Genomic DNA, 25,813 nt, shown 5'->3' on the forward strand with positions numbered 1-25,813 from the left:
GCTGAGCAGAGGAATGATGTTATCGGGTGTGAGTTTCCGGAGATTTCTGACTTTGTGGATGAGGATAGATTTTTGTTCAGTGTGGGGGGGCTCGTCAAGGATCATGGTAAACTTGATGAGGAGGTGGTCAGTCCAGTTGTGTGGGGAGACGGAGTCGATGTCGATGATGGAGTTATGCGTGAGGATCCAGTCTAGGGTTCTACCCTTAATATGGGTGGGGGCATTGACTAGTTGTTTAAAACTCATATCCTTAAGAGCATTGTTGAGGGCTTCAGCTTTGGTATCACTACTATCATTGAAGCCTAGGTTAATATCTCCAAGGATGATGCATTTGGTGTTTGGTTTGATTAATGGGGTGAGTACGAGTGGGATATCTAGTTCAGGCTGACTTTTTGAATGTGGTGCTCTGTACATGACTATGATGTTAAAAGTGGTTTTGGCATTAATGGCCACTTTGGTGTGAAGTAGTTCATAGCCATCAGGACTGTCTATAGAGCATGCTCTTAAGTGGTGATTGGTTTTAGCAATAATAGCAACCTCCCCTCCCTGAGAGTGGGTCCTATCTGCTCTGATTATGGTGTAGTCAGGTGGGATTGCAAGTGAGAGCAGAGGGCCAGAGGCTTGGTGCAACCAGGATTCCGTGATGACTAGGAGGTCTAGTTTGGAGTCTAATATAAGATCATGAATTTCAGTGGCGTGGGCTCCTAGGGAACGGGCATTTATAAGTTCACCTTTGAGATTAGGGTTAGGATTTTGATTGGAGGTGGTTGATATATTGGGTTGCGGATTGAGGTGGGTTTGTTAAGATGTGTTGTAGACATAAGGAGGTGGTTGGTTGCTCTAGGAGGTGTGGTAGACTTATGTACGGTAGTACTGGCAGAAATTCTGTAATCTTGCCTTTGAGTACGAGACCTTAGACGGTAACATCTGGTCTCCCCCAGAATGGGGAGGGACGGGTGATTACCAGTATTCGGTTGCATTTGAGTGGACTCTGTAGTGGGTGGCATGCGCTGAGGAGGGTCCGAGTATGTGCTGTCAGGTGCGCTAGAATGTGTGGAGGTTGCATTAGGAAAAGGTGGTGTGGTAGGAAGGAATGGGGTGGGGCATGTGATCGATGATGCCGGGGACAGGCAATTTTGGCTAGGCCGTTTTTGAAGGTAACAAATTGATTGCCAAAGCAGGGTAGGCTGTTCTCCACAATACAGAATGGGAATATCATGACTGTGAGGTAGGTTTGTATATAGAGTAGAAATAGCGCTAGTAGTGGGGTGGCGTGCATCTCGCTATAAGTTAGGATGTTGGTATATATACTTGCTGAGTACAGGGTGGGAGATAGGCTTCCAGAGGATTATCTGACTTGTACCAAATCGGTCAAGTTGGCAGGAATTGGTCGAAAGGATGCTCATGGAACGCTGTGGGAGGGCTAGGCCAAATATGTGGTACTATCAAGGATGTTGATAATTATTTGAGTAGTATGGTGGAATCAGGAGCATGCACAGCAATTGTGGGAACCGCAGTGGTGGCTAGATATGCTATGCAGGCAGGCCTAGTACACAAAGCCAGCAATAACAAAAGTGAACATTTGGGCAGCACACAATACTCAGGAGCATATACAGTAAATAAGGTTGCCCCAGTGTGAGGCTAGGCATGCTCTGCAGCCGGGCCTAATAAACAGTGCCAGCAGTAACGTTAATAATATTTGGGCAGCACAGGTGGCTCAGGAGTTACTACAATGAGGGGCTAGGTACAAGTGCAAGAGTGCTCTAAGAGCGTTTAAGCAGAGCGGCGATGCATGCACATATGAGTACCGACATTGCATTACCGACTTTGCAGGGACATTGCAGCACGCAGTGTGAGATGCATGGATAGAGCACATACAGACATGAGCATGGCATACTAGGGTGTCTCGGCTCGGTCTCGATATCGCGGGTGCAATGGTATCAGGAATGCAGAGTTAGGGTGTCATGGCGGCTAGGGTCGGCAATACAGTGATTCTCATGCATTATTAGGTACGTTTTACATGAAGCAATGTGGCCAAACAGTAGTTCGGCTACTTACAGCTAGATAACAAGAGCCGGGATCAGTTCCAGGAGTAAATGAGGGCTGTGCAGATGCAGCATGAGATGGAAGGTCAAGATCAGAGTTTTTGTAGAATGTCTTGCATTTGCCGTAGTTTGGGCTGGGGGTTGGCCAGGGCAAATGGACAGGGGTCCTGGCTGACAGCTGGGAAGGCAGGACAGGCTCAGGAAAGAAAGCCTTCTTGGGAGGCCTTAGTGGGAGGGCCGCCGGCGTTCGCCTGCCGGCGATAGGATTGGCTGATGTAAATGCTGGGCACCAATCACGGCGGACACAGCGAGAAGGAGGCAAAGGCTGGGTTTCAAACAGTTCTATCGGCCATCTTGGAATGGCGACATCCTCATGGTGGCTAATGGAGGCTGGGGGTTTAGACTCAAATCACTCAGCGTTGAGTGTATGTTTCAGTAAAATGTAGAATTACTGCTTCCTGATTCGCGACGCCGGTCGCTGCGCAGATTTCGCATCTGCTTGTGTCAGGCAGCGTGGTGGGCAGATAAAGTGGCCTGAGAGATGAGGGAGTGTGTCCCTGGCCTCACCTGATGAGGAGGGGGCACTGGTCCAGCAGTGGCATGGGGATCCTGCTCCTCCAGATGTCCGGGTGCCTATGAACAGGCTCAGGACAGGAAGCCTTGTTGGGAAGCCTTGTTGGGAAGCCTTGTTGGGAAGCCTTGTTGGGAAGCCTTGTTGGGAAGCCTTGTTGGGAAGCCTTGTTGGGAAGCCTTGTTGGGAAGCCTTGTTGGGAAGCCTTGTTGGGAAGCCTTGTTGGGAAGCCTTGTTGGGAAGCCTTGTTGGGAAGCCTTGTTGGGAAGCCTTGTTGGGAAGCCTTGTTGGGAGGCCTTGTTGGGAGGCCTTGTTGGGAGGCCTTGTTGGGAGGCCTTGTTGGGAGGCCTTGTTGGGAGGCCTTGTTGGGAGGCCTTAGTGGGAGGGCCGCCGGCGTTCGCCTGCCGGCGATGGGATTGGCTGATGTAGATACTCACATATAGTCAATATACATTGGAAATGCAGAGAAAAGTGATACAGGTAATGATAGAGTACCTGCAAGATGAATGTGTAAAGAGGAAGATTAGTTGTCCCACAGAGTTATTGAATATTTATAAGAGAGCTTTTTCGTTTGACACTTCTTTGACTGCCTTAGCGCTCAATTTGGCTCTGTTGCTTAGTAAGCGTTCGGAGTTGCATACATCTCAGTTGCCTATGAGAGAGGTTCCTCTGACATTTGTCCCAAAGGTTGAGGTTGCGGCCGATGCTGTACGAGGTATAGTCGCTGTGGACATTCCCGCACATTATGTATCAGTTTGTTAACGTCCCGTTTTCACGACAGGAAGTGAACACCATTAGACAGTCTATTCCTGATATTAGGAAAAATCCAACGGGGTTCTATAAAGAGATGGAATCCGTTTTGCAATCCTCAGTGTTCACCTTGGGTGACATTGATTTGTTGTTTCCAGTACTCCTGCCCGTAGATTTATGGAAACAAGTTAGAACTATTGACGATGTACCCGGTTTGGGAGATACATGGGCGAATTTAACTAGATTCGATGGGGAAAGGCCAGCTGGTGAAAGACCACAGCAGGTGATATTAACCTTGCCTGATAGAATCATTGCTAAATTAAAAACGATAATTCCCAAAAAAAGAATTATATGGGACAAGCTTACGGCCTGTGTCCAAGGAAAGTCTGAGCGTGCTACCGAGTTCTTTAATCGGTTTGAACAGGTATTTTCGGATTTCAGTGGACAAGACTTAGGCACAGAGTCTGGGAAAAGGTTATTTGTGGACAAATTTGTATGTGGATTGCGGCCTGACATCCAGTCACAGATTATGTCCTCTGAGAGCGCTTGGCAGGCGAAATTGCAATCAGAAGTACTGCATATGGCTCAGTATTATGAAAATCGTGTCAACAATGAAAAAGATAGGATTGAAAAACGGAAAGGTGATTTAAAAACAAAGGTGCTATTGCAGCAAATTGTTAGAGGCCACAGAGGGGGTAACTCTCAGGTTAGAGGTCAGTATGTCCCACAGGGGAATGTGCCCTTGGGTCCTGTGAAGATTAATCAATGTGCTTATTGTCGACGAGAGTGTAATTGGCGAGCACAATGCCGCGTCCTTCAACAGAGGTCAAATAATAACATGGGTAGGCGATCTAGAGGTCGCCCGGGCGTAGGGGGCCCTGGTAGGTCAGTTCACACAGAACCCTCAACAACCTTTTTCGCAGGACAATCAGACTCCGAGTGTGGATACTAGGAACATATTCGATCATCCTTCCGCTGCATATTTGTCTGAAGAGCTTCCTTTTGACAATATTCTGTTTCGTTAGGATTGCCCGAAGCAGGGTTTGGAACCTACACCTATTCCCATCAATCAGAAAGGTCCCTACGTTGAAATGATAGTGGGAAATGGGAAACATCATTTTTGATAGACACTGGAGTGCAGAAGTGTTCCATTGATCATTCACGGGTTCCAAACGTTCCACTGTCGGGGCAAACCAATGTTTCTGTAGGGTTTTCTGGTACTCCAGTTATTTGTCCGGTCTCTATGCCAGTACCTATTTCTTTGGGTCCTTTTACGGACCAGTGTCCTTTCCTATTGACCTCGGATTGCGGGGAAAACTTGCTGGTATTGAACTTGTTAAAAGAATTAAATGCAGTGATTTATTGTTCTTCTGATGGAGTACGCTTGACAATTACACCGCAGCAATCTTCCACCTCGCAATTTCTGACTAGACCTTTGCCTCCAGAATTCATTGATGTACCAGAGAGCTTATGGGCTGTTGACGACAATGATGTCGGTGTTTTGCAGATTGAGCCTGTTAAGATAGTTTTGAAACATGGAATTGAGCTGCCACGCATTCCCCAGTATAAGATTTCGGTTGAGGGCGAGCGAGCTTTGAAATGTATTGTTTCCGATTTTGTGCACCGTGGTGTGATTGAAGAAATCTCAGGAAGTTTGTGTAATAGTCCGATTTTACCCGTGTACAAGAAAGGTGATAATGTAATTCCATTCTGTTTTATAATTGATTTACGTGCCATTAATAAAGTTGTGGCACCGCAGTTTCCAATTGTGCCTGATGTGACAATGATCTTAACCATGATTCCAGCTACAGCTACTTACTTTAGTGTTGTGGACCTAAAGAATGCGTTCTTTACTATTCCTATACACAAGGATAGTAGATATTTGTTCGCCTTCACCTTAGGGGGATGCTCGTTAACATTTACTCGTGCACCTCAAGGGTACACAGAGAGTCCTATTATTTATAGCAGGTCTTTGAAAGAGCAACTTGATACCCTTGAATTGCCCTCTACTTGTACTTTGCTTCAGTACGTTGACAATTTGCTTCTGGCTGCAGACTCTGAGAGGGCCTGTAAGGAGAGCACCGTGTTATTAATTCATCTAGCTAAGCATGGTCACAAAGCTTCGCTTAAGAAATTTCAATATTGTTGCCAGGAGGTCGCCTATTTAGGCTATCTCCTGACAAAGGAGGGAAGAAGATTGACACCTGAAAGAATAAAACACATTTCTGATATGTCTGTCCCAAATACGCAGGAGGAAGTTAGGGCCTTGATAGGTATGGCTATACTGTAGGGTGTGGATCTCAAATTTTTCACTAGTGATAAAACCGATGTTGGCCTTGACTAAGAAGGGCATTTCCTCGTCGTTGCCATGGACTTCGGAACACCAGCAATCGTTTGACTTGCTTAAGACTGCATTATGCTCTGCACCAGTTTTGGGCACACCAAACTATGAAAAGGCCTTTGTATTGTTTGTGCATGAACGTGATGGATGTGCTTTGGCTGTATTAACGCTGGAGCATGGAGGGAAGAATAGGCTGTGCGGTTACTATTCCTCTGCCCTTGATCCTGTAGCATGCGCTTTGCCAAGATGTTTGCGCGCTGTCGCTGCTGCTGCTGCGTCTGTAAAACAGAGTGAGGGAATGGTCCTAGGCCATGATTTGACCCTGATGGTGCCTCACTCTGTAGATGTTCTATTGAACCGAACTCAAACGCAACACCTCACTTCCGCACGGTTGACGAGATACAAATTGATCTCGTTTGCCCCTCACATTCAAATTAGGAGGTGTTGTGTTCTTAATCCGTCTGAACTCCTACCTTTCCCGCAAGATATTACTTGCAGCGATGATTCACATGATTGTTTGTACACGACCGAGCAAGAAACAAAGGGCAGGATTGATTTGAAAGATACCCCTTTGGATAATCCGCAAGGAGAGCTGTTTTGTGACCGCTCCTGCTTTAAACTTCCGGATGGTACATCCACAGCCACTTATGCAATCACTACCTTATGCACGGTTGTGGAAACTAAGAGAATTACACATAATTCTGCGCAGGCAGCAGAGATTATAGCCTTAACCCGAGTTTGTGAACTTTCCGAAGGGCTTGCAGTGAATATATATACTGATAGTCAGTATGCCTTTGGGGTGGTTCATAACTTTGGGAGACTTTTGTCGGAAAGAGGATTCCTAACCTCGCATGGCACCAAGATCCAACATGGCACCCTAATAGTGCAACTTCCCTCAGCACTTGCGCTCCCTACCCAGTTAGCAGTTGTGAAATGTGCAGCACATCGCAAGATTGTAGATAACATTGGAAAAGGGAATGCTTTCGCTGATCAAACAGCCAAACAAACTGCCACTGAACTCTGTACGGAGATATATGTTTCTAGGGAGACTGAAAATGCTGATGTGATGGATGAGGGAGTGGGGTCTGTACGGGATATCCAAGCCGATGCCACAGTAGAAGAAGCCAAGAGGTGGGCTGAGGGCTTGGGAGAACTTGATGACGATGTGTGCTGGGTGGACACGGTGGATGGGAAATGGTTAGTCCCCTATGCGTATGTGCTAATGATGGTTGTAATGGCACACGGTCCTACGCATGTATGTGCTCAACAGATGATGAAAATGTTAGAGTGTGGGTAAAAACAAAATTTCAAAAATTGCTCAGAACTATGTCCAGAATTGTATGATTTGCCTACAACATAATATGGGAAAGGGGACAGCAACCCCGAGGGGAAGTTTCGGGCCACCCTCTGTCCCATTTGTAGTAATTCACTTTGATTTCATTTAAATGGAACGATGCAATAATTTAAAATATGTATTGGTAGTCATTTGTGCTTTTAGTAAGTGGGTCGAGGCTTTTCCTGTTAAAGATGCCACAGCTATGACCACTGCGAAAACTATGTTAAAAGAATACTTTCCCCGGTTCGGTTTGCCGAGAGTTATCTGGTCGGACAATGGTCCACACTTTGTCGCCGCTGTAATCGGACAGATATGTACAGCGTTACAAATTGACAAACGGTTCCATTCGGCCAGACATCCTCAGAGCGCCGGACTAGTAGAAAGAGACAACGGTATCATCAAGAACAAACTCGCTAAGTCGTATGCCGGCACCAAACTAAAATGGCCGGACGCCTTACCGATTGTGTTATTAGCGATGCGTACAACCCCTCAAACTAAGTCTGGGCTCTCTCCATTTGAGGTGGTAATGGGGAGACCTGCCAATATCTGGAATTTGCCAAAATGTTCAAAGTTAAGAGATATTGAAAATGTATTACTTTCAGATTATTGTAGCCAATTGACTAAAAACTTGTATTTGATTTACCATCAGGTACGAGAGGCCTTACCTGTGCGGTACGAAGGCCCGGGCCAGGGCATACGACCCGGAAGCTGGGTGCTCACTAAGTCATTTGAGCGCACCTCGCGCCTCGCTGGCATGGGCCGTTCCAGGTCTTGTTGGTCACCCAAACAGCGGTGCGGGTAGCTGGCCGAAAGAATTGGATCCACGCGTCACACATCAAGAAACTTCCTCACCCTGTGCCACACGTTACAGAAGAAGCAGAACCCCTTGCTGATACTGCAACCAATGATCCCAAAGCAGTAAACAGTACCGAGAGTGTGTCGGAGAATATCTCTAAGCCCGAGAGGCTTGGGGAAGCTGCCATTTTGTTTCCACACTCTTCGCCGATTTTGCACCCGGGAGCGGCTGTTTCAAACGCAGCCCCTTCGTTTGTCCCGGATACGTTGCTTCCAACGGGAAGTGACGACACATTGCTTCCGGATCAATCAGTACCAGGAAAAACCAGATACCACTTGCGTCCAAGAAAATAGACATACGGCACGGTTCGACTGTGCATTCAAGGAAGGAAAAGAATCATCGAGGGCTTGCTTTTGCCCAAATTTGAGAAAGGGGATTCTGTTGGGTAGGGTTTTGGAAGGACACAGAAATCGCGAGCCCGGGGGGGTCGCCAGCAACGAACATTGGGGTTTCCGTCTGAAGACTGCAATGCCTGCTACCGCCCGTATTGGACTTGTAAATAAGGTGGTGACCAACCGGGACAAAGGACAAAATGCCTGGGCCCCCGAAAACGTACTGCTGTGTTTTTGTAATAATATTTGGTTTTATAATAGGCACTGTTGTAGGCCTTTGGTATTTAGAAGAAGCTTATCCTTTAGAGTTTTCGCTACCGACTGTAAATGTACCCACTGTTCATACACCTTTTGTGCATTCGCATACTTTGTCCCCTAGAGATTCCTAGCACAGACAAAAGTATCATAATAATACTTTGTTACTTATAATGAACGCTACACATGCCATTTTTAATAGATCCAATTGCTGGGTCTGTTCACGTTTACCGCAACACGGGGGATAAGGGGCTAGGTTGGTATATTCATCCTTTACCGTTGACAACTGCTTGCTATGCTTCTCTTAGAGCACTGTTCTTTGACCGATGGAATGATAGCATCTCGGGGAACTTTGATGGCACCAATTTGAATAGTTTTGAGAAACGTGTTTTGACTCCCCTAGGATGCTCTCTTTTTTCGAATAGGAGTAGACCGAATGTTGCTTCTATTAGGCCTTCTGATAGACTGTCTCGTCCTTTTCAATCATTGATTTCCTTCAAAATGGCTCCGATAGGCAATAAGGATGCCATGCCTCCTCCTTACACTGTTAACCATAGCCCCGATTCAGTTTCTTTCTGCATACAGAGAATTGGCACTCGGTCAATGGGAGATTTTAAAGGTTGTGCCAACATTGCAAATTTGACTGGGGAAGACAGACCTTTGTATGTAGGCAAACCTGTATATTTTGTTTGCGGTAATATAGCGTTTCCATGGTTGCCCAGGGATTGGCAAGGAACCTGTTATTTAGGGATCCTGTTACGTGGGGTGTTTATAACGAGTACTAAAGAAGTTTCGAAGGCTCGTCCACGACGGGATGAGAATGGTGATACCCCGGCACAAGTATTGGGAGATATAGCAAAATCAGTTGTGCCATTTTGGGGGCAGATAGCGAATTCAGAAGATATTAGAAAACTAGCAAGAGTACTGGAGAGAACCATCAACTGGACCACAGATATACTCTACAATATGACATTAGAGCTGAAAGCACTAAGATTAGTGGCACTCCAAAATCCAAAATCGAATGGCATTAGATGTCATTCTAGCTGAGCGTGGTGGAGTATGTAAATTAATGGGATCTGCTTGCTGTGTTTTCGTACCAGATTCCTCCCCAACTATCTTTAAGGCAGTACAAAATCTGCACGTCCTTGGTTCCGAAGTGCATGTTCCCGAGGGAAACTGGGATCTAAGCGCTTGGTTCTGGGACTTCTTGCGATCTTGGGGTTGGAAGGTACTTTCGGTTTTATTAACTATTTTAGGAGTTCTGTTGTTCCTTTGTTGCTGTATTCAGTGTCTGCCTGGTATGTGTTCGATGCTAGTGGGGTGTTGTGCACAAGCGATAAATTCGATAGGACATGAGGTGTATGCCTCGGATAAAACTTCCAAAGAATATGTGTTAAAAGATATATTAGTAAAAGACCTAATGGCAATAGATATTTCAGATAGCGATTCAGGGTACATGGATACTGATGTATGGAGTTATTCATAAGGAGACCCAAAATAGTTTTTAGCACTTTGGATAGGCCAAAAGGAGGGTTTGTCGGAATAAAAAGTATATCGTGCCTCCTATTGTAATAAATATGTTAATATTGGCCTACGCCAAGCTGCTCGAAAGTCATTTGCGAGATCTGTGTTACAAGGTCCTGACTTTCAATCTATGTAGGCCGCCATTTTAGGATTTATGTGGAAAAGTCACCCTGTGAGCTAAAATGGTGGACAATGTCATTGCAAAATACAACATGGCAGTCTTGACCTCTGTACATCGCTAATGTGTAATCTGCCTGCAGGCTACTTGTTGAGGTCATGAACTGAGACTTCGTCCTACGTTGACCTATGTGTAAAAGGATTACTCGCGCAAGTAAACCAATCCACAAGTGCATTCTAATGTACAGTCTCTCACTGAACACACTGAACCACGCTGGAGTTCGTTGTGTTGTACTGAGGGCTGATAGCTATCTGACTTTGCACTGTTTTGTAATTGCATTCGATAGAGAATAAAGTACTTTGTACATTCCTTTGAAACCTGTGTTTGGTGTATTTCCTTTTGGGGTACTCAGCCTCGATATTTTGTTTCTGTTTTCACAGGAGAGGACTCCCGCAGGGAGGCTGATAGTGTTGGGGCATTAGAATCAGGCCTAGGAAAGCCTGATTTTATTATAATTGTTCTTTCATAATGCACTTAATACCTGGGCATGGTTTCTAAGTGCAAGACCAGGATTCAAACCTATGTTGCTATGAATTGTCTAGTTTCCAAGACAAACGCGTTGCCCCTGAGCTATCCTCCCGACCCGAGATACATAACTAAATCTACCCAAACCGTGCAAGGAGTCAATTCCACCAAAACTCAATCCAAGTGTTTTTCCCCACTTCCTTCCCAACCTACTAGAGGATGCAAAGCTCTTTGGCTTTTTCTATGTCTCTCACTCACTCTTCCACCCTCCGCCCGACAACAACAGTAAATACAGTGCTCTTTGTTCCTCTGTTTCCTTTCTTACGCTTTTCCTTTTGGAACAGAGTAGCCCATAATGTTGTTTGAGAGATTTTCCAATAAGCAAGTTCTCCAGAGAGGCCAATATTGGCTAGCAAATGTTGGCTGCATCTTGCGCTACCAGAATTGCAACTTATTTGTCCCCATCCCTGTTGACCTAGAAAAGGCAGCCCACATGTTAGGAAGTCTTCATATTTCCAAACATTCTCCCCTCCTAAAGATTTCACCAATAAAGTGTAGCTCTTTGACCTTTTCCACACACATGGCTCACACCTATCTCTCATGCCCACTTGGGCAGACTTTCTCAGCACAAAGTTCCCCAAAGGCTTCTTAGGCAGTGGGGAGGGGGCATTGGGGAAGGGCAGGCATGTCACCCTGCCAGACATATAACACACTTCCTCACTCCTGCTTTTTCCCTACCTGTTATGAATTAATTTCTCAATAGTCATTTCCCACATGAACAAACCATGCTCACCTCTCACTCAGCCTCACCACTCCAATACGAAAACATATGCACCATCATCATATTTAATCAGGAATACTTTTAGACAACTTTTAATTCAATTTCCTTTTCCAAACTGTGGTGCACATGTACCTCTGAGTTGCTACACTCCATTCCATTAAAATTAAAGTATTCAACAGGAGCCAAAGAGCAAAAAAAAGAAATCGTCTGGTGCCGCGTGGCTGTTATTCATCCGAATACTTACTCGAAGCAGAAGTTCAGTGCACCTCTACTCTTAACTGCCTCCTTAATGTGTTACAAGATGGGGCTCATTTGGAGTATGGTGGTGGGGGAAATGACCGCCACTTTTCCTGCTCTGCCATACTACGAGTTTGGCCCTGGAGTGGGGGATTTACCTGAAGTGTCCTGCTGGAGGTAAATCCTCCCACTTTCTGCCAAGAAAAGGCAAAGTCGGCGGAAATACGGCAGCAGTAATTCCGCTGAAATAACCACTGGAGTACTAAGGACTCCAAATTAATGGGGACTAACACCGCCGCCACCACCACTTGTAATCGGGCGATAAATCAGCCGGACCAAGTGGCGGCAACGGTAATTCCGTTGGGCGGTATTCCGGCAGATTTACCACTGGAATACTGCCCAACTCGTAATGAGGCCTATAGTATTTATACTAAGCAGTATTTTGAAACTGGTATAATGGGAAATTAATATGTCAGGCCAATTGAAGTGTTTGAATATTGAAGAGGAATGACTACCTATATTGTCCTAATTAGCGTTCAGCTTCACTCCCCTGGCCTTATGCTCATTTTGTCATGGGGGGGAAACAAATCAGTCCGTCAGACTATCAGTACTGGGAAACTATGCTTCACTTTAGTCTTGTTACCTTTTTGGTAACTTTTAAATAGTGTGCATAGCATCTTATAATGCAGTGCAGTGGTGATACTTTTGTAGCACCCTAGTTTTTTACACTTGGGATTTTTTGGTTACTTTTATATCTGTCTAAAGACAGGCCGCTGGCAGCAGATACATTTTTGCAATATTTCTGGTGTACAAGTTCATGTGTACAGCGTCTGGCTACTAAACGTACCAAGTGCCCTAAAATGGCTGTGCCACAAGATTTTTCACGTGTCCTTTGGCCATATTTTTGTTTGGCCTTCTTCCTGCTTTCTCAGGTCAGGAAATCTTGCATGTGGTTATGCATTTGCCTGGGAAAGCTGCTGCTTTCGTGGGCTACTCCATGCCATTTGTGTCCGCACCCAGGAAGTGGATGGGTCTGTCTAGTCCCACTCCACATCTGGGGCACCTGGAAGACTAGATGTGGGGCATGAGTGAAACCCGCAGTGGTCACTGATTGGGCCACTGCTGGCTGTTTGAATGTTACAGAGCCTTACCATTGGTGAGCTTGGGCTTGCTTGCAGCCAGAGTTCAGGATAAGAAGAGACCTATGTGGTGATGGGCCTTTAATCACCTTAATCCAAATCAGGCCCACCACTTAAGACGGGAGTACACAGTTGTACATGAAGCAAGTACAAAGCTCAGGGGAGAGGTTAAATGGTGTTGCAGGACCAAACTAACCCAAGTCTCAACAATACAATATCAGTTGGCAGTTTATAACTTTTGCAACCATTTAAAACACTCCCAAATACTTTTATTTCCATCCACCTCCAAGTATGATTGGACAAAACCACTTGAAAGAAATCCCATCTTTTTCCAATTTCCATTTTCATTGGCCAGGCCTATCTTCATTATTATCTTCAGATCAAATTCAAAGTGCACGTCTTCTTGGGATTTGTCTGTACTAGGTCATGATGTTGATGCATGGTTAAACATTAGTATTGAAAACATAATTCATTGCTAGCAATAACTGGCCTAAGACCTTTAACTTTAAGTATAAATATCGCACACGTATTTTTCGCAAATAGAGGAAGATCTGCATAAAACACTTAACCGCTGGATCCTGGCCTCAGGCCTTGTGTTTATTATCACTAAACAAATGACTAATCCCCTCTTAAGATTTTAATACAAAGGGCTAGATAACATCTGTTCCCTTGCAAGGACTGTGAACCTTGCCCTGTTCGTATTACCTTATTTACCAGGTAACAAATTCTCTTTTCCATCAAGAATGTCCCTGCTACTATAGAATGCATGTGTAACAACTAACCATGGAAAAAGGCACACCATTGTATGGATTTGTGTTTGTGTTGCATTTGCAGTTTTAATATTATCTTTCGGTGTGCATGAAATTATCGTAACACTAGAAGTAACATATAATTAACTCAATTCAAATGGATTTGCAACACTATCCCATCTTGCTGCCACCCCCTCGTCATCAATATGCTGTGCGAAACATGAATCCCTCATAATAAAGGGGACCCTCCTTGACCACCCCAACAACTCCTGCAGCCATATCTTCAGATTAGCATTGGAGCCAACTATCCTGTGTAGAAGAGCATCCGACTGAAGAACCGTGTACGACTCCTGAAGAGGCCTGGCAACCCTTCCTGCATTTGGCTCAGTGAAGCCCTGCTGGACTAGCTGATCTGCAAAGGCTCTCTGCGGTACTTCAACTCTCGGACTGGTTGGACCAACCAGTCTCAATGCATTCTCGAGGATGCAGCTATCCTGAGCCTTCGGAAGTATCCCTTGACCAACCGGTGGACTGACCAGCTCTTCAGTGGGCTACCTCAGTAGAATCACCACTGTTCTATGCTTTTGCATGGAACTTTGGTGGTCCCTGGCTTGTGCCATAAGTCACCTCCTGTTTCAGCTTCCCAGCACCAAGGGATCCTGCTCGGGAAGGTCTTCATCAACCGCAATTGGCATGTCATTGTTGCTGTGCAGTGACCCCGAGTGGAAGTCAATTCCCTGTATTCTGTGAGGTATCCAGAGGAGTCCTGCAGGGGTGAATCCTGCTTGCCTTCTTCACCAGGAGTTGCATCTGGCACCACAAGCTGACTGGAGAAATCCTCAGACCTGCAACCCGTGGACATCCTGCACTGGAACAAACTGTGGGAAAACCGACCGCCTGCGACCCCCATTCGACCCACCAAGTCAACTTGGAAATACAGAGTCAGGGGGGGGAGTACTCCCAAACCATTCAGCCACCCCTCTCTTCCCTATAATTAACCTTAGAGTACACTTTGGCTTATTCCATTCCATCGCTTTTTGATCGTTTGATCTAAAAGCTGTACCTAAAGAGAGGAAAATAATTTTAGTGACCTGTAACATTGGTGAAGTATGTAATGGAATATTTTCACCACCACAAGAACTCCTCCTACATCTGTCCCCTCTCCTAAGAAGGAGCTTTGTGACACATCATAGGGATTGGACTTATTTATTTGTGTATTTGTATAGCGCGCCAAACCTATAGCCATCAAGGCGCTGTTACAGACAAACATAAGTTACAATAGGAACGATGTGGACACATGGGAACACAGGGACAAGGCGAAGTACAGAGTTAGGATACAGTGTGGGAGTCAAAAGGTGTTGTTGCTGGATGAGTCAGATGTTGCTGTTAGCTGGTGGCCTCCTCTTGAGGGAGTATTTATTTTATTTATGTGTTTATAATGCGCCGAAAGCCCGCCGGCATCAGAGTATGCTAATGTTTAGTTGTCTAGAGTGAACAGCAAGGTTTTCAATTTTTTTCTGAAGGTAGGAGGTCTCAGCTCTAAGTTGGGCGGGTAGGCAATTCCTGTTTATATTTGGGTGTTAGAAGCATGTTAGCAAGGGATGTTCTAGTTGGTCTATTAAGTGGATCCTCTCTCTCATGGGAAGCCAGTGGACATTTCTTCCAGCACTAGAGATGTGGTCATTTTTCTGGATAGTAAGTGCTAATCTAAGAGTGTTATTTTGGAAAACTTGAAGTTTCTTTAGATTCCTCAGAGAGGTTCCGGCAAAGAGGGCCTTACAATAGTCGACTCTTGATAGGATAAGGGCTCTAGCTAAGGTCAAGCAGCTGTCCGTAGACAAGAAGCTTCTCCTGGCATTGATTAATTGAGTGGTGTAGGCTGTGGAGGAGGCTATTGTTTTGACCTGCTTAGTTGTAGTTAGGGAAGCATCTAGGTATACACCCAGGGTTTATACAGCTTTAGAGATAGGAATGGAGTTTCCGTCTATCAAGAAGGAGGCGTAGGCTTTGTCTTATTTGTTTAGTCAGTTGTGAGAGCCGACGAGAAGGAATTCTGTCTTGTCATTGTTAAGGCAGAGGGCATGCGTGGCCATCCAGGCCTGGATGCATAGGTAGACATACTTTAGGGCACTAGAGTATGTGTCATAGTTGCCAGTAATGGGAATAAGGATTTGAGTATCATCTGCATAGTTAGTGTAGAAGATGCCCATGGAGTCAAGGCTGTCGAAAAGGGGCTTGGTAAAAATGATGTAGACCGTAGGCGATACGCAGGAGCCCTGGGGTATACCACAATTGACTGGGGCTGGGTCTGCTGATGCTGCGAGAGTGAAAACTCTCATAGTTCTTTTGGACAAAAATTATTTGCTCCAGGTTATCGCCTTAGGTGAGAAATGAGCTGCTGATGCCAGATGAAGGCATAATGTTTGGTGGTCCAGCAAGTCAAATTCGGCCGAAAGGTCAAAAAGGATGAGGAAGGAAAGTTTGCCGTTGTCGATGCATTAGTCCATCTGAATTGTTAGATCAAGGAGGGCTTATTTAATTCCATTGCTGGGTCGGAAGCCAGATTGGCACAGGCCAAGGAGATTGTTCGATTCTAGGTGTTTTTGAATCGGCATATAGGCTACTCTGTCCAAGATGTTCAATATGAAAAGGGACGATAGTTGGTATGGTGGGGTCGAGAGTTGTTTTTTTCTAAAAGCGGAAGGAGCCAGGTCTCAGATTAATAGGGACTGTGCTAGTAGTGAAGGAGGAATTGACGATGGCCGTGATAAAGGGGGCTAGTTCAACGCCATAGTCTTTAATGACTGATGGCGGGCATATGTGGCCTTGGCATCTCGATGGTTTAAGCCAGCTAATGATTTTCATCATTCCAGGTCGAAGACCCGAGCGAAGTCAACGGTTTGGTCGTGCAATTTTGAATCGCTTTTGTGAATGGAGGTGGCCTATCTGAGAGAATGAGTTTGTCTTTTTTGGATTGGATTTTCATTTCGAGTGTCGCTAATATATCTAGGAGTGTATTTTGGATGCCAGTGCACCAAGTGAAGTCCTTGTGACAGATGGTTGGTGGGGTTGTTGAAGTCTCCATAGCTTGATTTGGCATTATCAATTCTGTTGTTGTATCATTCTTTTTTTGCTTCGCAAATGGCTAGTTCATATGATTTGGAGAGGGAAGTGAATCAGACTTTATTACAGTCTGATGGATCTTTTCTCCAGGGCGTTTCTGTTATAAAGTTAGGGCATTATTCTTGTGAACTGGTTTTATTGTACTGCATCACTACTTATCATCGTTGTAGTTGTCTAGGTCATTGTATGCATTCCTCCAAACCTAAAGGTGACTCTATATATGTTTGATAATTGAGGTTTGTGTGATATTACCACCTGCTCGTTTTATTTTTTAGGTGTTTTTTTGGTCCTATGATAGACTATTTTTTATACTTACCTGTATCAAAATTGAATTATTGTGTGCTTCACATTGTGAATCCCTTACCCCACTCCCTTTCTCCTGAGAGTAAGCCTTGGCCACTCTCCACTCTTAACTTGATTGGGTTTGTCTAATCTCTGAGTTCCCCTGTTCACTATACCTAGGGTGGCCTCCTAAAATTTGTCCACCAGGCCAGATTCTAAAAATCCATCTTAACAACCCCTTTCTGCCATACCTTACATTTCTTATGGGCAAGTAATTGCAATAAGGGAATATAAGTAGACATATGAATGTATTGTAACAAAGCCCCTTGGAGGAGGCTTTTTGATGGGACTGGCATGGACCTGGGGGTGAAGAATGAGTGGAATTGAGAGCAAGTGAAGAAGGATGAGGGGAGCTATAAGGCATCGGAGGTGAGAAACAATACATAAAGATATGAAGGGGAAAGGAACTATAAGGAAAAGGAGGTGGAGAAAGGAGAAAGCAGCAGGAGGAAGAGTAGGAGGAGGTGCTGAAGGAATGTGGTGAAACCTATCAGAAGGAGGTGGTGAGAACAGCTACAAAGGAGCAGATGAGGTTGGCTGAAAAGAAATATATACAGATTGGAGTAAGAAGAATACTAATCAGGAGCTGGAGTAAAATACTAAGAACACTCAGGGGTGGTGGCAAGATTTCTAAAGAGGAATAGGGAAGGGACACCGATGGTGACACCTAGGAGATTAGAGGAGTAGGCACAAAGAGACAAGGGAGGAGGAGAGCAGGATGTGGTGAGGCATTGAGGAGGGAGACCAGTGAGGGAAGAGGAGGCGGTGCTCACTAGAAGGGGAAATTAGCTAAGGGGTCGTCTTAGACCCAGGTGTTGGGAGATACTATGGCTGGGTGTGGAGCCATGGACAAGTTTGACAGCCCCAAGACCCACTGTGATCTTCACTATCTTCTTCAAGAGTCTGAGTCCTGGCCTCACTTCAGATTACCCGGAACAACAGGGCTGGTGACAGTGGATCCACAAAAAGGGAACAAAACACTGATGTCCACAAAAAGGCACGCATCTGATCTCCAGAGCCAATAAACCAGTGCCCCAGAAACATAAGTCCCAAAAGAACGTGTGAATGTCTTTAATTGCCAGGTTGTGGACACTAGGGGATGGAGAGGACTGACAGACTACAGTCTACAAAGGAAGCGTGATTTCTGTCCCCACCACTTTACTACAGCCCTCCCTAATCATTTGTTTTTCTTTTGTTGTCTAATAAAGACACTTGTGCCCTTAGACCTTATTTTAGAGATACCCGTATGCTAATGTCACAATATACATCTCACTCAACCAACTACTAATTTGCAATTAGGGAGGAATTACACTTAGGTAATGCAGTTGCAGATATATGTATAACTCCCAGACAGAATGGACATCAAGTAAACACTCAAGGACAACTGAGAAAAATCCTAATCTCCCAACCAACAACCACCTCATGTAGGACCTCTAAACATGGAAAGCCTTTCTGAGCCTCACCTGGTTTTGCCATGCCCACGGGTCAGAGTTATGCCTAGATTCTTTCCAGGATCACTTGAAGCTGTTGGGTGATATAGGTTTGGTGATGATCAGAAGGAAGCAGCACTATTGCATCAGTGAGACTTGACTGCAGGGCTCGGTATGTATCACCACCTTTCTGACCCTATGGATGAAGAAGCGGGCACTCTGCAAGGGTGCGTAGGGGAGGCAAAAGAGGAAGACTGCCTAATGGAGAATAGTACTGTAAGCAAAGATGCAATGGACACAGAAATGGCGCTGAGAGTGGGAGTCGCCAGCTCCATAGGCCCATGGTGTATTATGATGATAGACGGGAAAAGCATTTCTACGCGATTGGACATAGGCTTACCATACAACATGTACGTGAAGAAGAAAAAGCAGGAGGATTGCAAAGACAGATACAACAACCTAAAAATATTGACATCTACCCAATAGCATTTGAAAACAAAGCGTTAAAGTTTATGGTTACAAACAGAGCACACTCAATGTGAGCACACCTTTATGGGTTTACAATTATAAGTGGTGGAAATGGGTCACCCGCGGTGGAATGGGGAGGACAAGGTGCCTTTAACATTGAACTACGAAGAAGGGTAAATTCTGAGCCTGTCGGAGGAGACGGACAGTCATTGGTTAAGGATTGTCTCACCATGTGGATCACGTGGATGGATAAACTTGGCCTACTTAAGTGACTCGATCATCCCAATTCTAAAACATACTCTCAACTGAAAATCGACAAAGTAAGGCCCATTTCAGGGGGGTGAGGGAGGAACTCCATGTACAGCTACAGCAGCTATGTAGGGGGTCCTTCAAACCCATTACTTCATGTGTAACAGACCTTGGGAGCCTGCATACCATTTGGTTTGGTATCATGTGCAGGCGTGTTCCAGAAGCTTCTGCAAGATTTATCAAGTGTTATGTCGGCCGTATAGTTTTTTTCCAGATGACATCTTCATCATAGGTAAGATGGAAGAAGTGCGTTATGCACCTTTTCTTGGAATGTTAAGAATGAGAGGAATTCTAGGATGAGTCACTTAGCCACGCTTTGAAGACAGAGTAAACCTTAAACTTGATAGTCTTACTTCTTTACTAATTATGCAGGCTTGGACTGGCGCATAGGGCAATAGGGCAATGCCCGAACGATCTGCCCAACATTCTAGTGTGGGCAAATTCTTTTGGCGAAAGTGGGCCAGTTTTCTGGACTAAAGTGGTCCAGTGAGTTACACAAACAAGCTGCCTGGAATGTTACAAGTTATACTTTGTGATTGTGTGCCACTTTTTCATGGGTGCCTTGTCTAGTTGTATGTCCCTGCTAGGGTTGAGGAGGGCATATTCTGTGCAGGCTGTGTTATTCTCATGACTGTCTTTAACAGAGGATTGCTTGGTGTCCGTGGTTGGAGTGGGGTACAACATTCATTCATGTTTTATGCCAACATTTTTTTTCTCGAAAAAAAAAACATTGAAAAACATGGGGGTTTATGGGGAAGGCTATATAAGGGGTGTGGAGGGGTAGGAATAGAGTTACATTAATAGGGAAAGTGGGGGCTTGGCGGGAACCCCCAAAAAGAAAAAAATATTTTCTGAAAAAGGTATTTCGGCAAAACACCCATTGAAAAAATGACTGGCGAAAAATGAACATAGAACCGCTGGGGCGTGGGGAAACGTGCCCATGTTTGTGCTCCATATTATGATTACACGCTTGACCTTTACTCCACCGTTTCATTGTACTCCTTCCGGGAGGCAGGATATTTAGTTCTTTGTTTGTCCAGGCCAGATTACTGAAGTGAGAAAATTAATTCTGCGATTCATTCCAAAGTCAGCACAAGCCTAGAGCCTGCAAATGAGTTCAGGAGCACATCATCCATCTTCCCTTTAACAAGGCCGCCCTTGGGGATGGGATCTGTGTGCACTGCAGCGATCCGTATACCAAGCAAGCTGGCAGAGTTGCACGATGGAAGATACAATAAACCAGCTGCCATCTATGTATAGTAGGTCGCCTTTGGACGTGTCCGCCTAGGCCACCAGCTGAACAGTGCGGCTGGAATAACACAATATTACCCATAGAACAAAGTGAAACCCAAACACGACGTTATGGAAAAGTGTGCACTGTTGCAAGGATGTAACTGCACACTGGAAAAGCAATAGTATACTCGACTTCATCTCTTTTTCATCACAGAAATAACTACGAAAAGAAACGCCATGGCTTCCATTAATTGGACATTTTAAAAATGAACAGACATTGCATTGTGCATACTTGGCTTTAAACAGCTAAATTAGTACAGGGTGCTCAATAAGAGAAACATGCAAAGCACTGCATCAACACAACAACAATAATATATATATGTGTGTATATATATATATATATATATATATATATAACAACTTGAGGGTTGGGAGGGGCGCTACTCTGGGTCCCAGCTGCAGTAAGCTCAAACATTCCAAAGATGCTCTCCTCATAGCACACTTTCATGCCTCAGCAATCTTCAGTGAGGCTGATTGGATGCAGGTGTGCAGGGTTGAATCCCTCTGTTATGTACCAGGCGGTGGTAGCAGGGAATTCTGGTAATTGTAGTGTAGAGCCAGCCAGGATCCAACTCTCCCCCATTTTCAATGTTAGCCCCCAGTGGGGAGGGGGACGGAGCTACCATCAGTATGGCACTCCAAAGTTAGGCAAGAGTAGTCCAGGTGCAGCCCCTCTGAAGACTATGGCTCCAGAGGGGCTGCACCGGGGCTACACAAGCCTGACCAGCAACCGCCCCCTTGCCCTCCCCTGGCTCCGCCACTGCTTGTGGGTAAGCGTCTGCACTGGGAACATAACCAAAGTAAAATCCTGGTAGCCCAAATGCTTGAGCAAGCTTGCCAGCCTAAATAAAAAACCACAGGGTTGCACACACCCTCTGAAAAAAGGTTACACTTTCCATCCACATGTGTCCTTTACTTGTGCCCTGAAAAGCAGCCACAATCGGGCAAATAACTGCAGCAGTGTTGTGACGCAGTTTGCTTTCAAATGTCGGCTATTGGCGGCTGTTCTGTCCATAGCCGAGGCTACAGAAAGGCTTTGTGTTGCAAACTCGGTCCCTAGACCCCCTCCAACTCTCAAATTTGACTTGGTGTCCTCTTACCTCACCCCCACCTCTAGACTGATGGCATTTGTATGTTCTGTTTTACTTGCAAATGGCTTTTTTCCTGCATTTCAGTTTACGATAACCTCTGCTATGTCTGCGGCTATCTTTTTCATCGAGCAAAAACAAAGATGGCGGCTGTTTAATTTCTAAAAACGCACTGTTTTGGCAATTTACCCGAGATATAGCTATCTACTTTGGAGAAAGGGGGTACCTCCTTCTCCATCAAATATTTAAAAAACTACTGCACGGAATAACCGCAAATCACAAAAAGGCCTCTAGTACACGGTTCATGCCCAAGTTGTTTTGGACCTGGTCCAAATACGTCCAGCGGTTTGGGTTGTGCAGTCTGGCAAAAATGTACCTTTTTTGTCTATGGGAAAGTGACTGGGAAGTAGGCCGCAACTTTAATTTTTACATGTTTTCGTTTTCTGAATAACTTTTTAATTTCATAACGAATCTTGACCAAACTTAGCAGTCTGCAGTGGGCCTTGCATCCCTAATTGACTTCAACCATTGCCCTATTTTATATATATATATATATATTATATATGAGAAGCAGGATATACCCCTCTCGGCAACTGGCGGCATGCCAAATAAAGATACTCAGGTTCTCCAGTCCATCATTTTAAACGTTATCAGCCTTTAATGGTGGAACAAACAAGAAAACACACTAGCGCGTTTCACCCAAACTAGGGCTTCATCAGAATGTACACCATTTACCAATGAAATAACATATAGTCCTTCCTCTCATGCCTGACTCCCATTAAATCCTATATCAACAAAGACAAAGCAGTGCTCCATTTTGGAGTACACATGCTAACATGGTTTCAATCTCGTAAGCATTCATGTGTCTGATCTTTCAATCAATTATAATAAAACACCGCACAATCTGGGATAATATACATTGTGATGCAAATGTATAACTTATAATGGAGAGGGCAGGTCATTCTCAATTGATTGTTATGAATATCATAGTCATAGTTAAGGTTAAGATGAAGTCTTTATGGCTTTTCAGAAAATGGCTTTTCTTAACTTTAAATAGCTTGAATGTAAAAATCTGAAAATATTCCAGAGTAATATGTTGAGGCAGCGCCTGTGCATGCTTCTACAGTAAGGCCGATTGATACATTTTGTATGGTCCAGAACAAGTTTCCACACTGGAATCCCACCTTTTCTACTGTCTGGGTTATACATATTTATTATATATAATAAAGGAAAGGCACAAACTTCATTCAACATTACATGTGTGTTCTCGGTATTCAAACGCACATTGAGTCATGGAAAAAATGGATTAACCAATTTGAAAATTAATACAAAAAATATCAAAATAATTTTATTAAATCATCCAGTTTATAAAATGTAAAAACAGAAAAGTGGTGTGCTAGTCCAAACTCCAGTATTTCCATCCGTGATAACGTATAAACAAACATAGACAATATAACATGTAACACAATCACATACATTGTACTTCATTACAACATGTACACTTGGAATGCAATACTGTATAAAGACAGATTAGCATTCTAACTAGCCCTACATGTTTCAGTGCTCATATGCCAAAAAAGTGCTGGACATTCCTCAGAGGGAGAGATATTAAAGTTATGTGATCTAGGGCACATGTATATAAACATTAGAATACATTCTGTGAATTTGAATGAGCTTCTTCAGTCTAAAAAAAGCAAGAAACACATCCTTATTCAAAATGGCCAAAAGTACATATGTACCAGCCAGACAAATTATAAAAAATATGCATTATCTGACGTATTTGAGGTGAACAAAATCAAACCACGTAGTGCCTGCAAACTACACATAGTATCTTCAGAAAGGGGATCTCCAATATCTTGTCATTCCAATGATGACAACACCTTAGCTGCCACATGTGCCAACACTGCAATACAAAAGCACCAAAGGAAAGTAAATGTAAAGGTGGGGATTCTATTCTTTTTTTATTTTTTTTATTTCATTGGTTACAATTTTTCAAACGATGAACGAACTACATGTTTTATTCCACTTAAAAAACTTTGCCATCCATCTCACCCATGTGGTTTTAGGTTTAAATAAATCCCTGCGCAGAATTTCACATCTCTCTCTCTGAAACAAATATCAGCATTCAAACTGTTCCACAGTATTAACTTTTAATTACTGCATAACAGCTCAATTTCTATGCCTTGATAGTCATACAGTTAGTCTATACGGTCTTAAAAGAAAGAATTCACAAGGAAACCGACACAACGTTGTCCGTCAACACTCGCATTAATGCCAAAAAGTTAATGCGCGAAAAGTCAAAAACTGCTGTAGCAGTCTGATATTTATATATTTACCCTGGTAATCATGTGCAGAGGGCATCCCAGTCACCCTTATTCTGTAAACCACATATCCAGTTAATCTAAAGGACCCAGCAAGATTAAAAAGGGAAAGGATGCTATCAATCACCTAATAGCAGCACCAAACTACTCGTGCGCGAAAAACCAAAACTTCAAGTGCAGTATGTTATTCCTATGCTCACCTTGCTAACCGGCGGCGAGGAGCACCACGGTCCTCCACAACACATGCGAGTCTGTCAAAACCGGGAACTTACATATATGCCTGGATGTATGCACTGCAACATAAATAAAAATGAGATTCAGTTGTTGTGCTGTGTCCAATACCAAGTGATTGGGGCTCAGGGATGAGATACAGTAGAATGACACTGCTTTGGTAGGTCGGCGCTCAGCATAATCTTGTGGAACACCCCTGTGGCAGTGCAACACCCATGCCCTGCGACTCCGTGGGCTTCGGCCGTGGCGGGTTGCACTGCGGTGCTTGTTGGTGTTGGGGGCATGGCCTGGCCCCACAGCAAGAATGGTGGCCCTCCTGGGCCAGAAACACGAAAGAAACAAAACGCAAAGCCAGCGCCCTTGGACCCCACTGGCTTCAAAATTGTTATGTTTCACCTCTTATTCCTTAACCCTTGTACTCCCCATGATGCATCTATGATGCCCAGTGTCCAACAAATCATAAAAAAGAGGCATTCCAATTTTAGGCACAACATTTGTCCTGAATTCAGCATAAAATGAGATCGTTTTGGATATAAGGTCTCAAATCATCACCTGCTGATTTGATAGTCTCCTTTAATTTCGTCAAACATTATCATCTGCTTGCTGCTTTTCTTCGCTTCTGCTTTTTCTTAGCCTCTTCTCTGCTGACCGTCTGGCTGTAACCGGTACGGCACTGGCTAGCTGGACACCCTCTGACCGCGGGCCCAGGTCCCTCCCCCGCCAAGCGTCACACACCTGCACTGCCCACCTGGCAACCCCCGCAATTGGGGACTGTTTCTGTATCCCTACTGTCTCCCTGCCAGCTCTTGACACCTGATATCTGCACTTACCCATGCACTTGCCACATTCTGGCACTTATTGTTATAATTATTCCCATGTATTGCACTGTGCTTGCCCCCTTCCCACGCACTTGCGCGATCTGAATGACACCTGGTCTAGTAGGATCGTTGTCCGTCATCCCTTTGTTCCCCTCCCTTGCCTCGTCGCGCCTTGAAACACATGTGTATAGGTGCGTTATAAATGCCATATCATATATCATTCCCATGATGTTAAGAGCAAGCAGAGTCATTCAAACAAACATTGATCAATATTAACGGGTTAGGGCAAATATGACTCGAGCATGTGACAATGCTTTCAGGTTTTGTGGAATGTGCATATTACAGAGACCCACAGTGCACATTTTGGGAGAATTAGGTTCATCATACGCAGTTGATGTATATCTCTTCTTTTGCGTAATCATCTCTCTTTATAAAGTCTATTCCAGGTGTTATTATACACAGCATACAAATATGTGTGTGGCAAACTGGGAACTCAATTGCATAAATTAAGTGTGCCTCCTTACGATGTATTGCTAACTTAATTTATTGCTCTGCTCTGGGGAGACGTCTTGAGTCACTGTGCAGTAGATGTTGACAAATTAATAATTGCTTCAAACCTTGGAATTTTGAGAGGAAACTGTAACAAAGTGGAAGTCCGGGACACCAAGGTAAGTGTATGGTGTTTTATTGTCCTGGTCCTGTATGCCATCAGTTAAACATGGGGATGGTAGGGGATACTGAAGACACAACTTCACAAGGGAAACACCGGCTCACCCCCACACCCATACTTCTCAGCTCTCGGTTTTCTCTCTGACTAACGGTCACCCAGTA

General features: G+C 44.4%; 2 long non-coding RNA genes across 3 annotated transcripts in view; one reads left to right on the forward strand and one right to left on the reverse strand.

Annotated features, from left to right (window-relative positions):
• Positions 1-25,813, forward strand: part of LOC138567374 (uncharacterized) — an 80,636-nt gene that overhangs the window by 18,916 nt on the left and 35,907 nt on the right. The window lies entirely within an intron of this gene.
• LOC138567375 (uncharacterized) overlaps positions 22,935-25,813 on the reverse strand; it is a 156,885-nt gene continuing 154,006 nt past the window's right edge. The window contains exons 2-3 of the long non-coding RNA XR_011302185.1: positions 24,134-24,226; positions 22,935-23,515 (exon numbers count right to left, since the gene is read on the reverse strand). This is a non-coding gene — a long non-coding RNA (uncharacterized lncRNA). The remainder of the gene's footprint in view (positions 23,516-24,133; positions 24,227-25,813) is intronic.

This window comes from Ambystoma mexicanum, chromosome 2p (genome assembly GCF_040938575.1).
Source record: "Ambystoma mexicanum isolate Mex_15411 chromosome 2p, UKY_AmexF1_1, whole genome shotgun sequence".
In the NCBI taxonomy this organism is placed as follows: Eukaryota; Metazoa; Chordata; class Amphibia; order Caudata; family Ambystomatidae; genus Ambystoma; species Ambystoma mexicanum.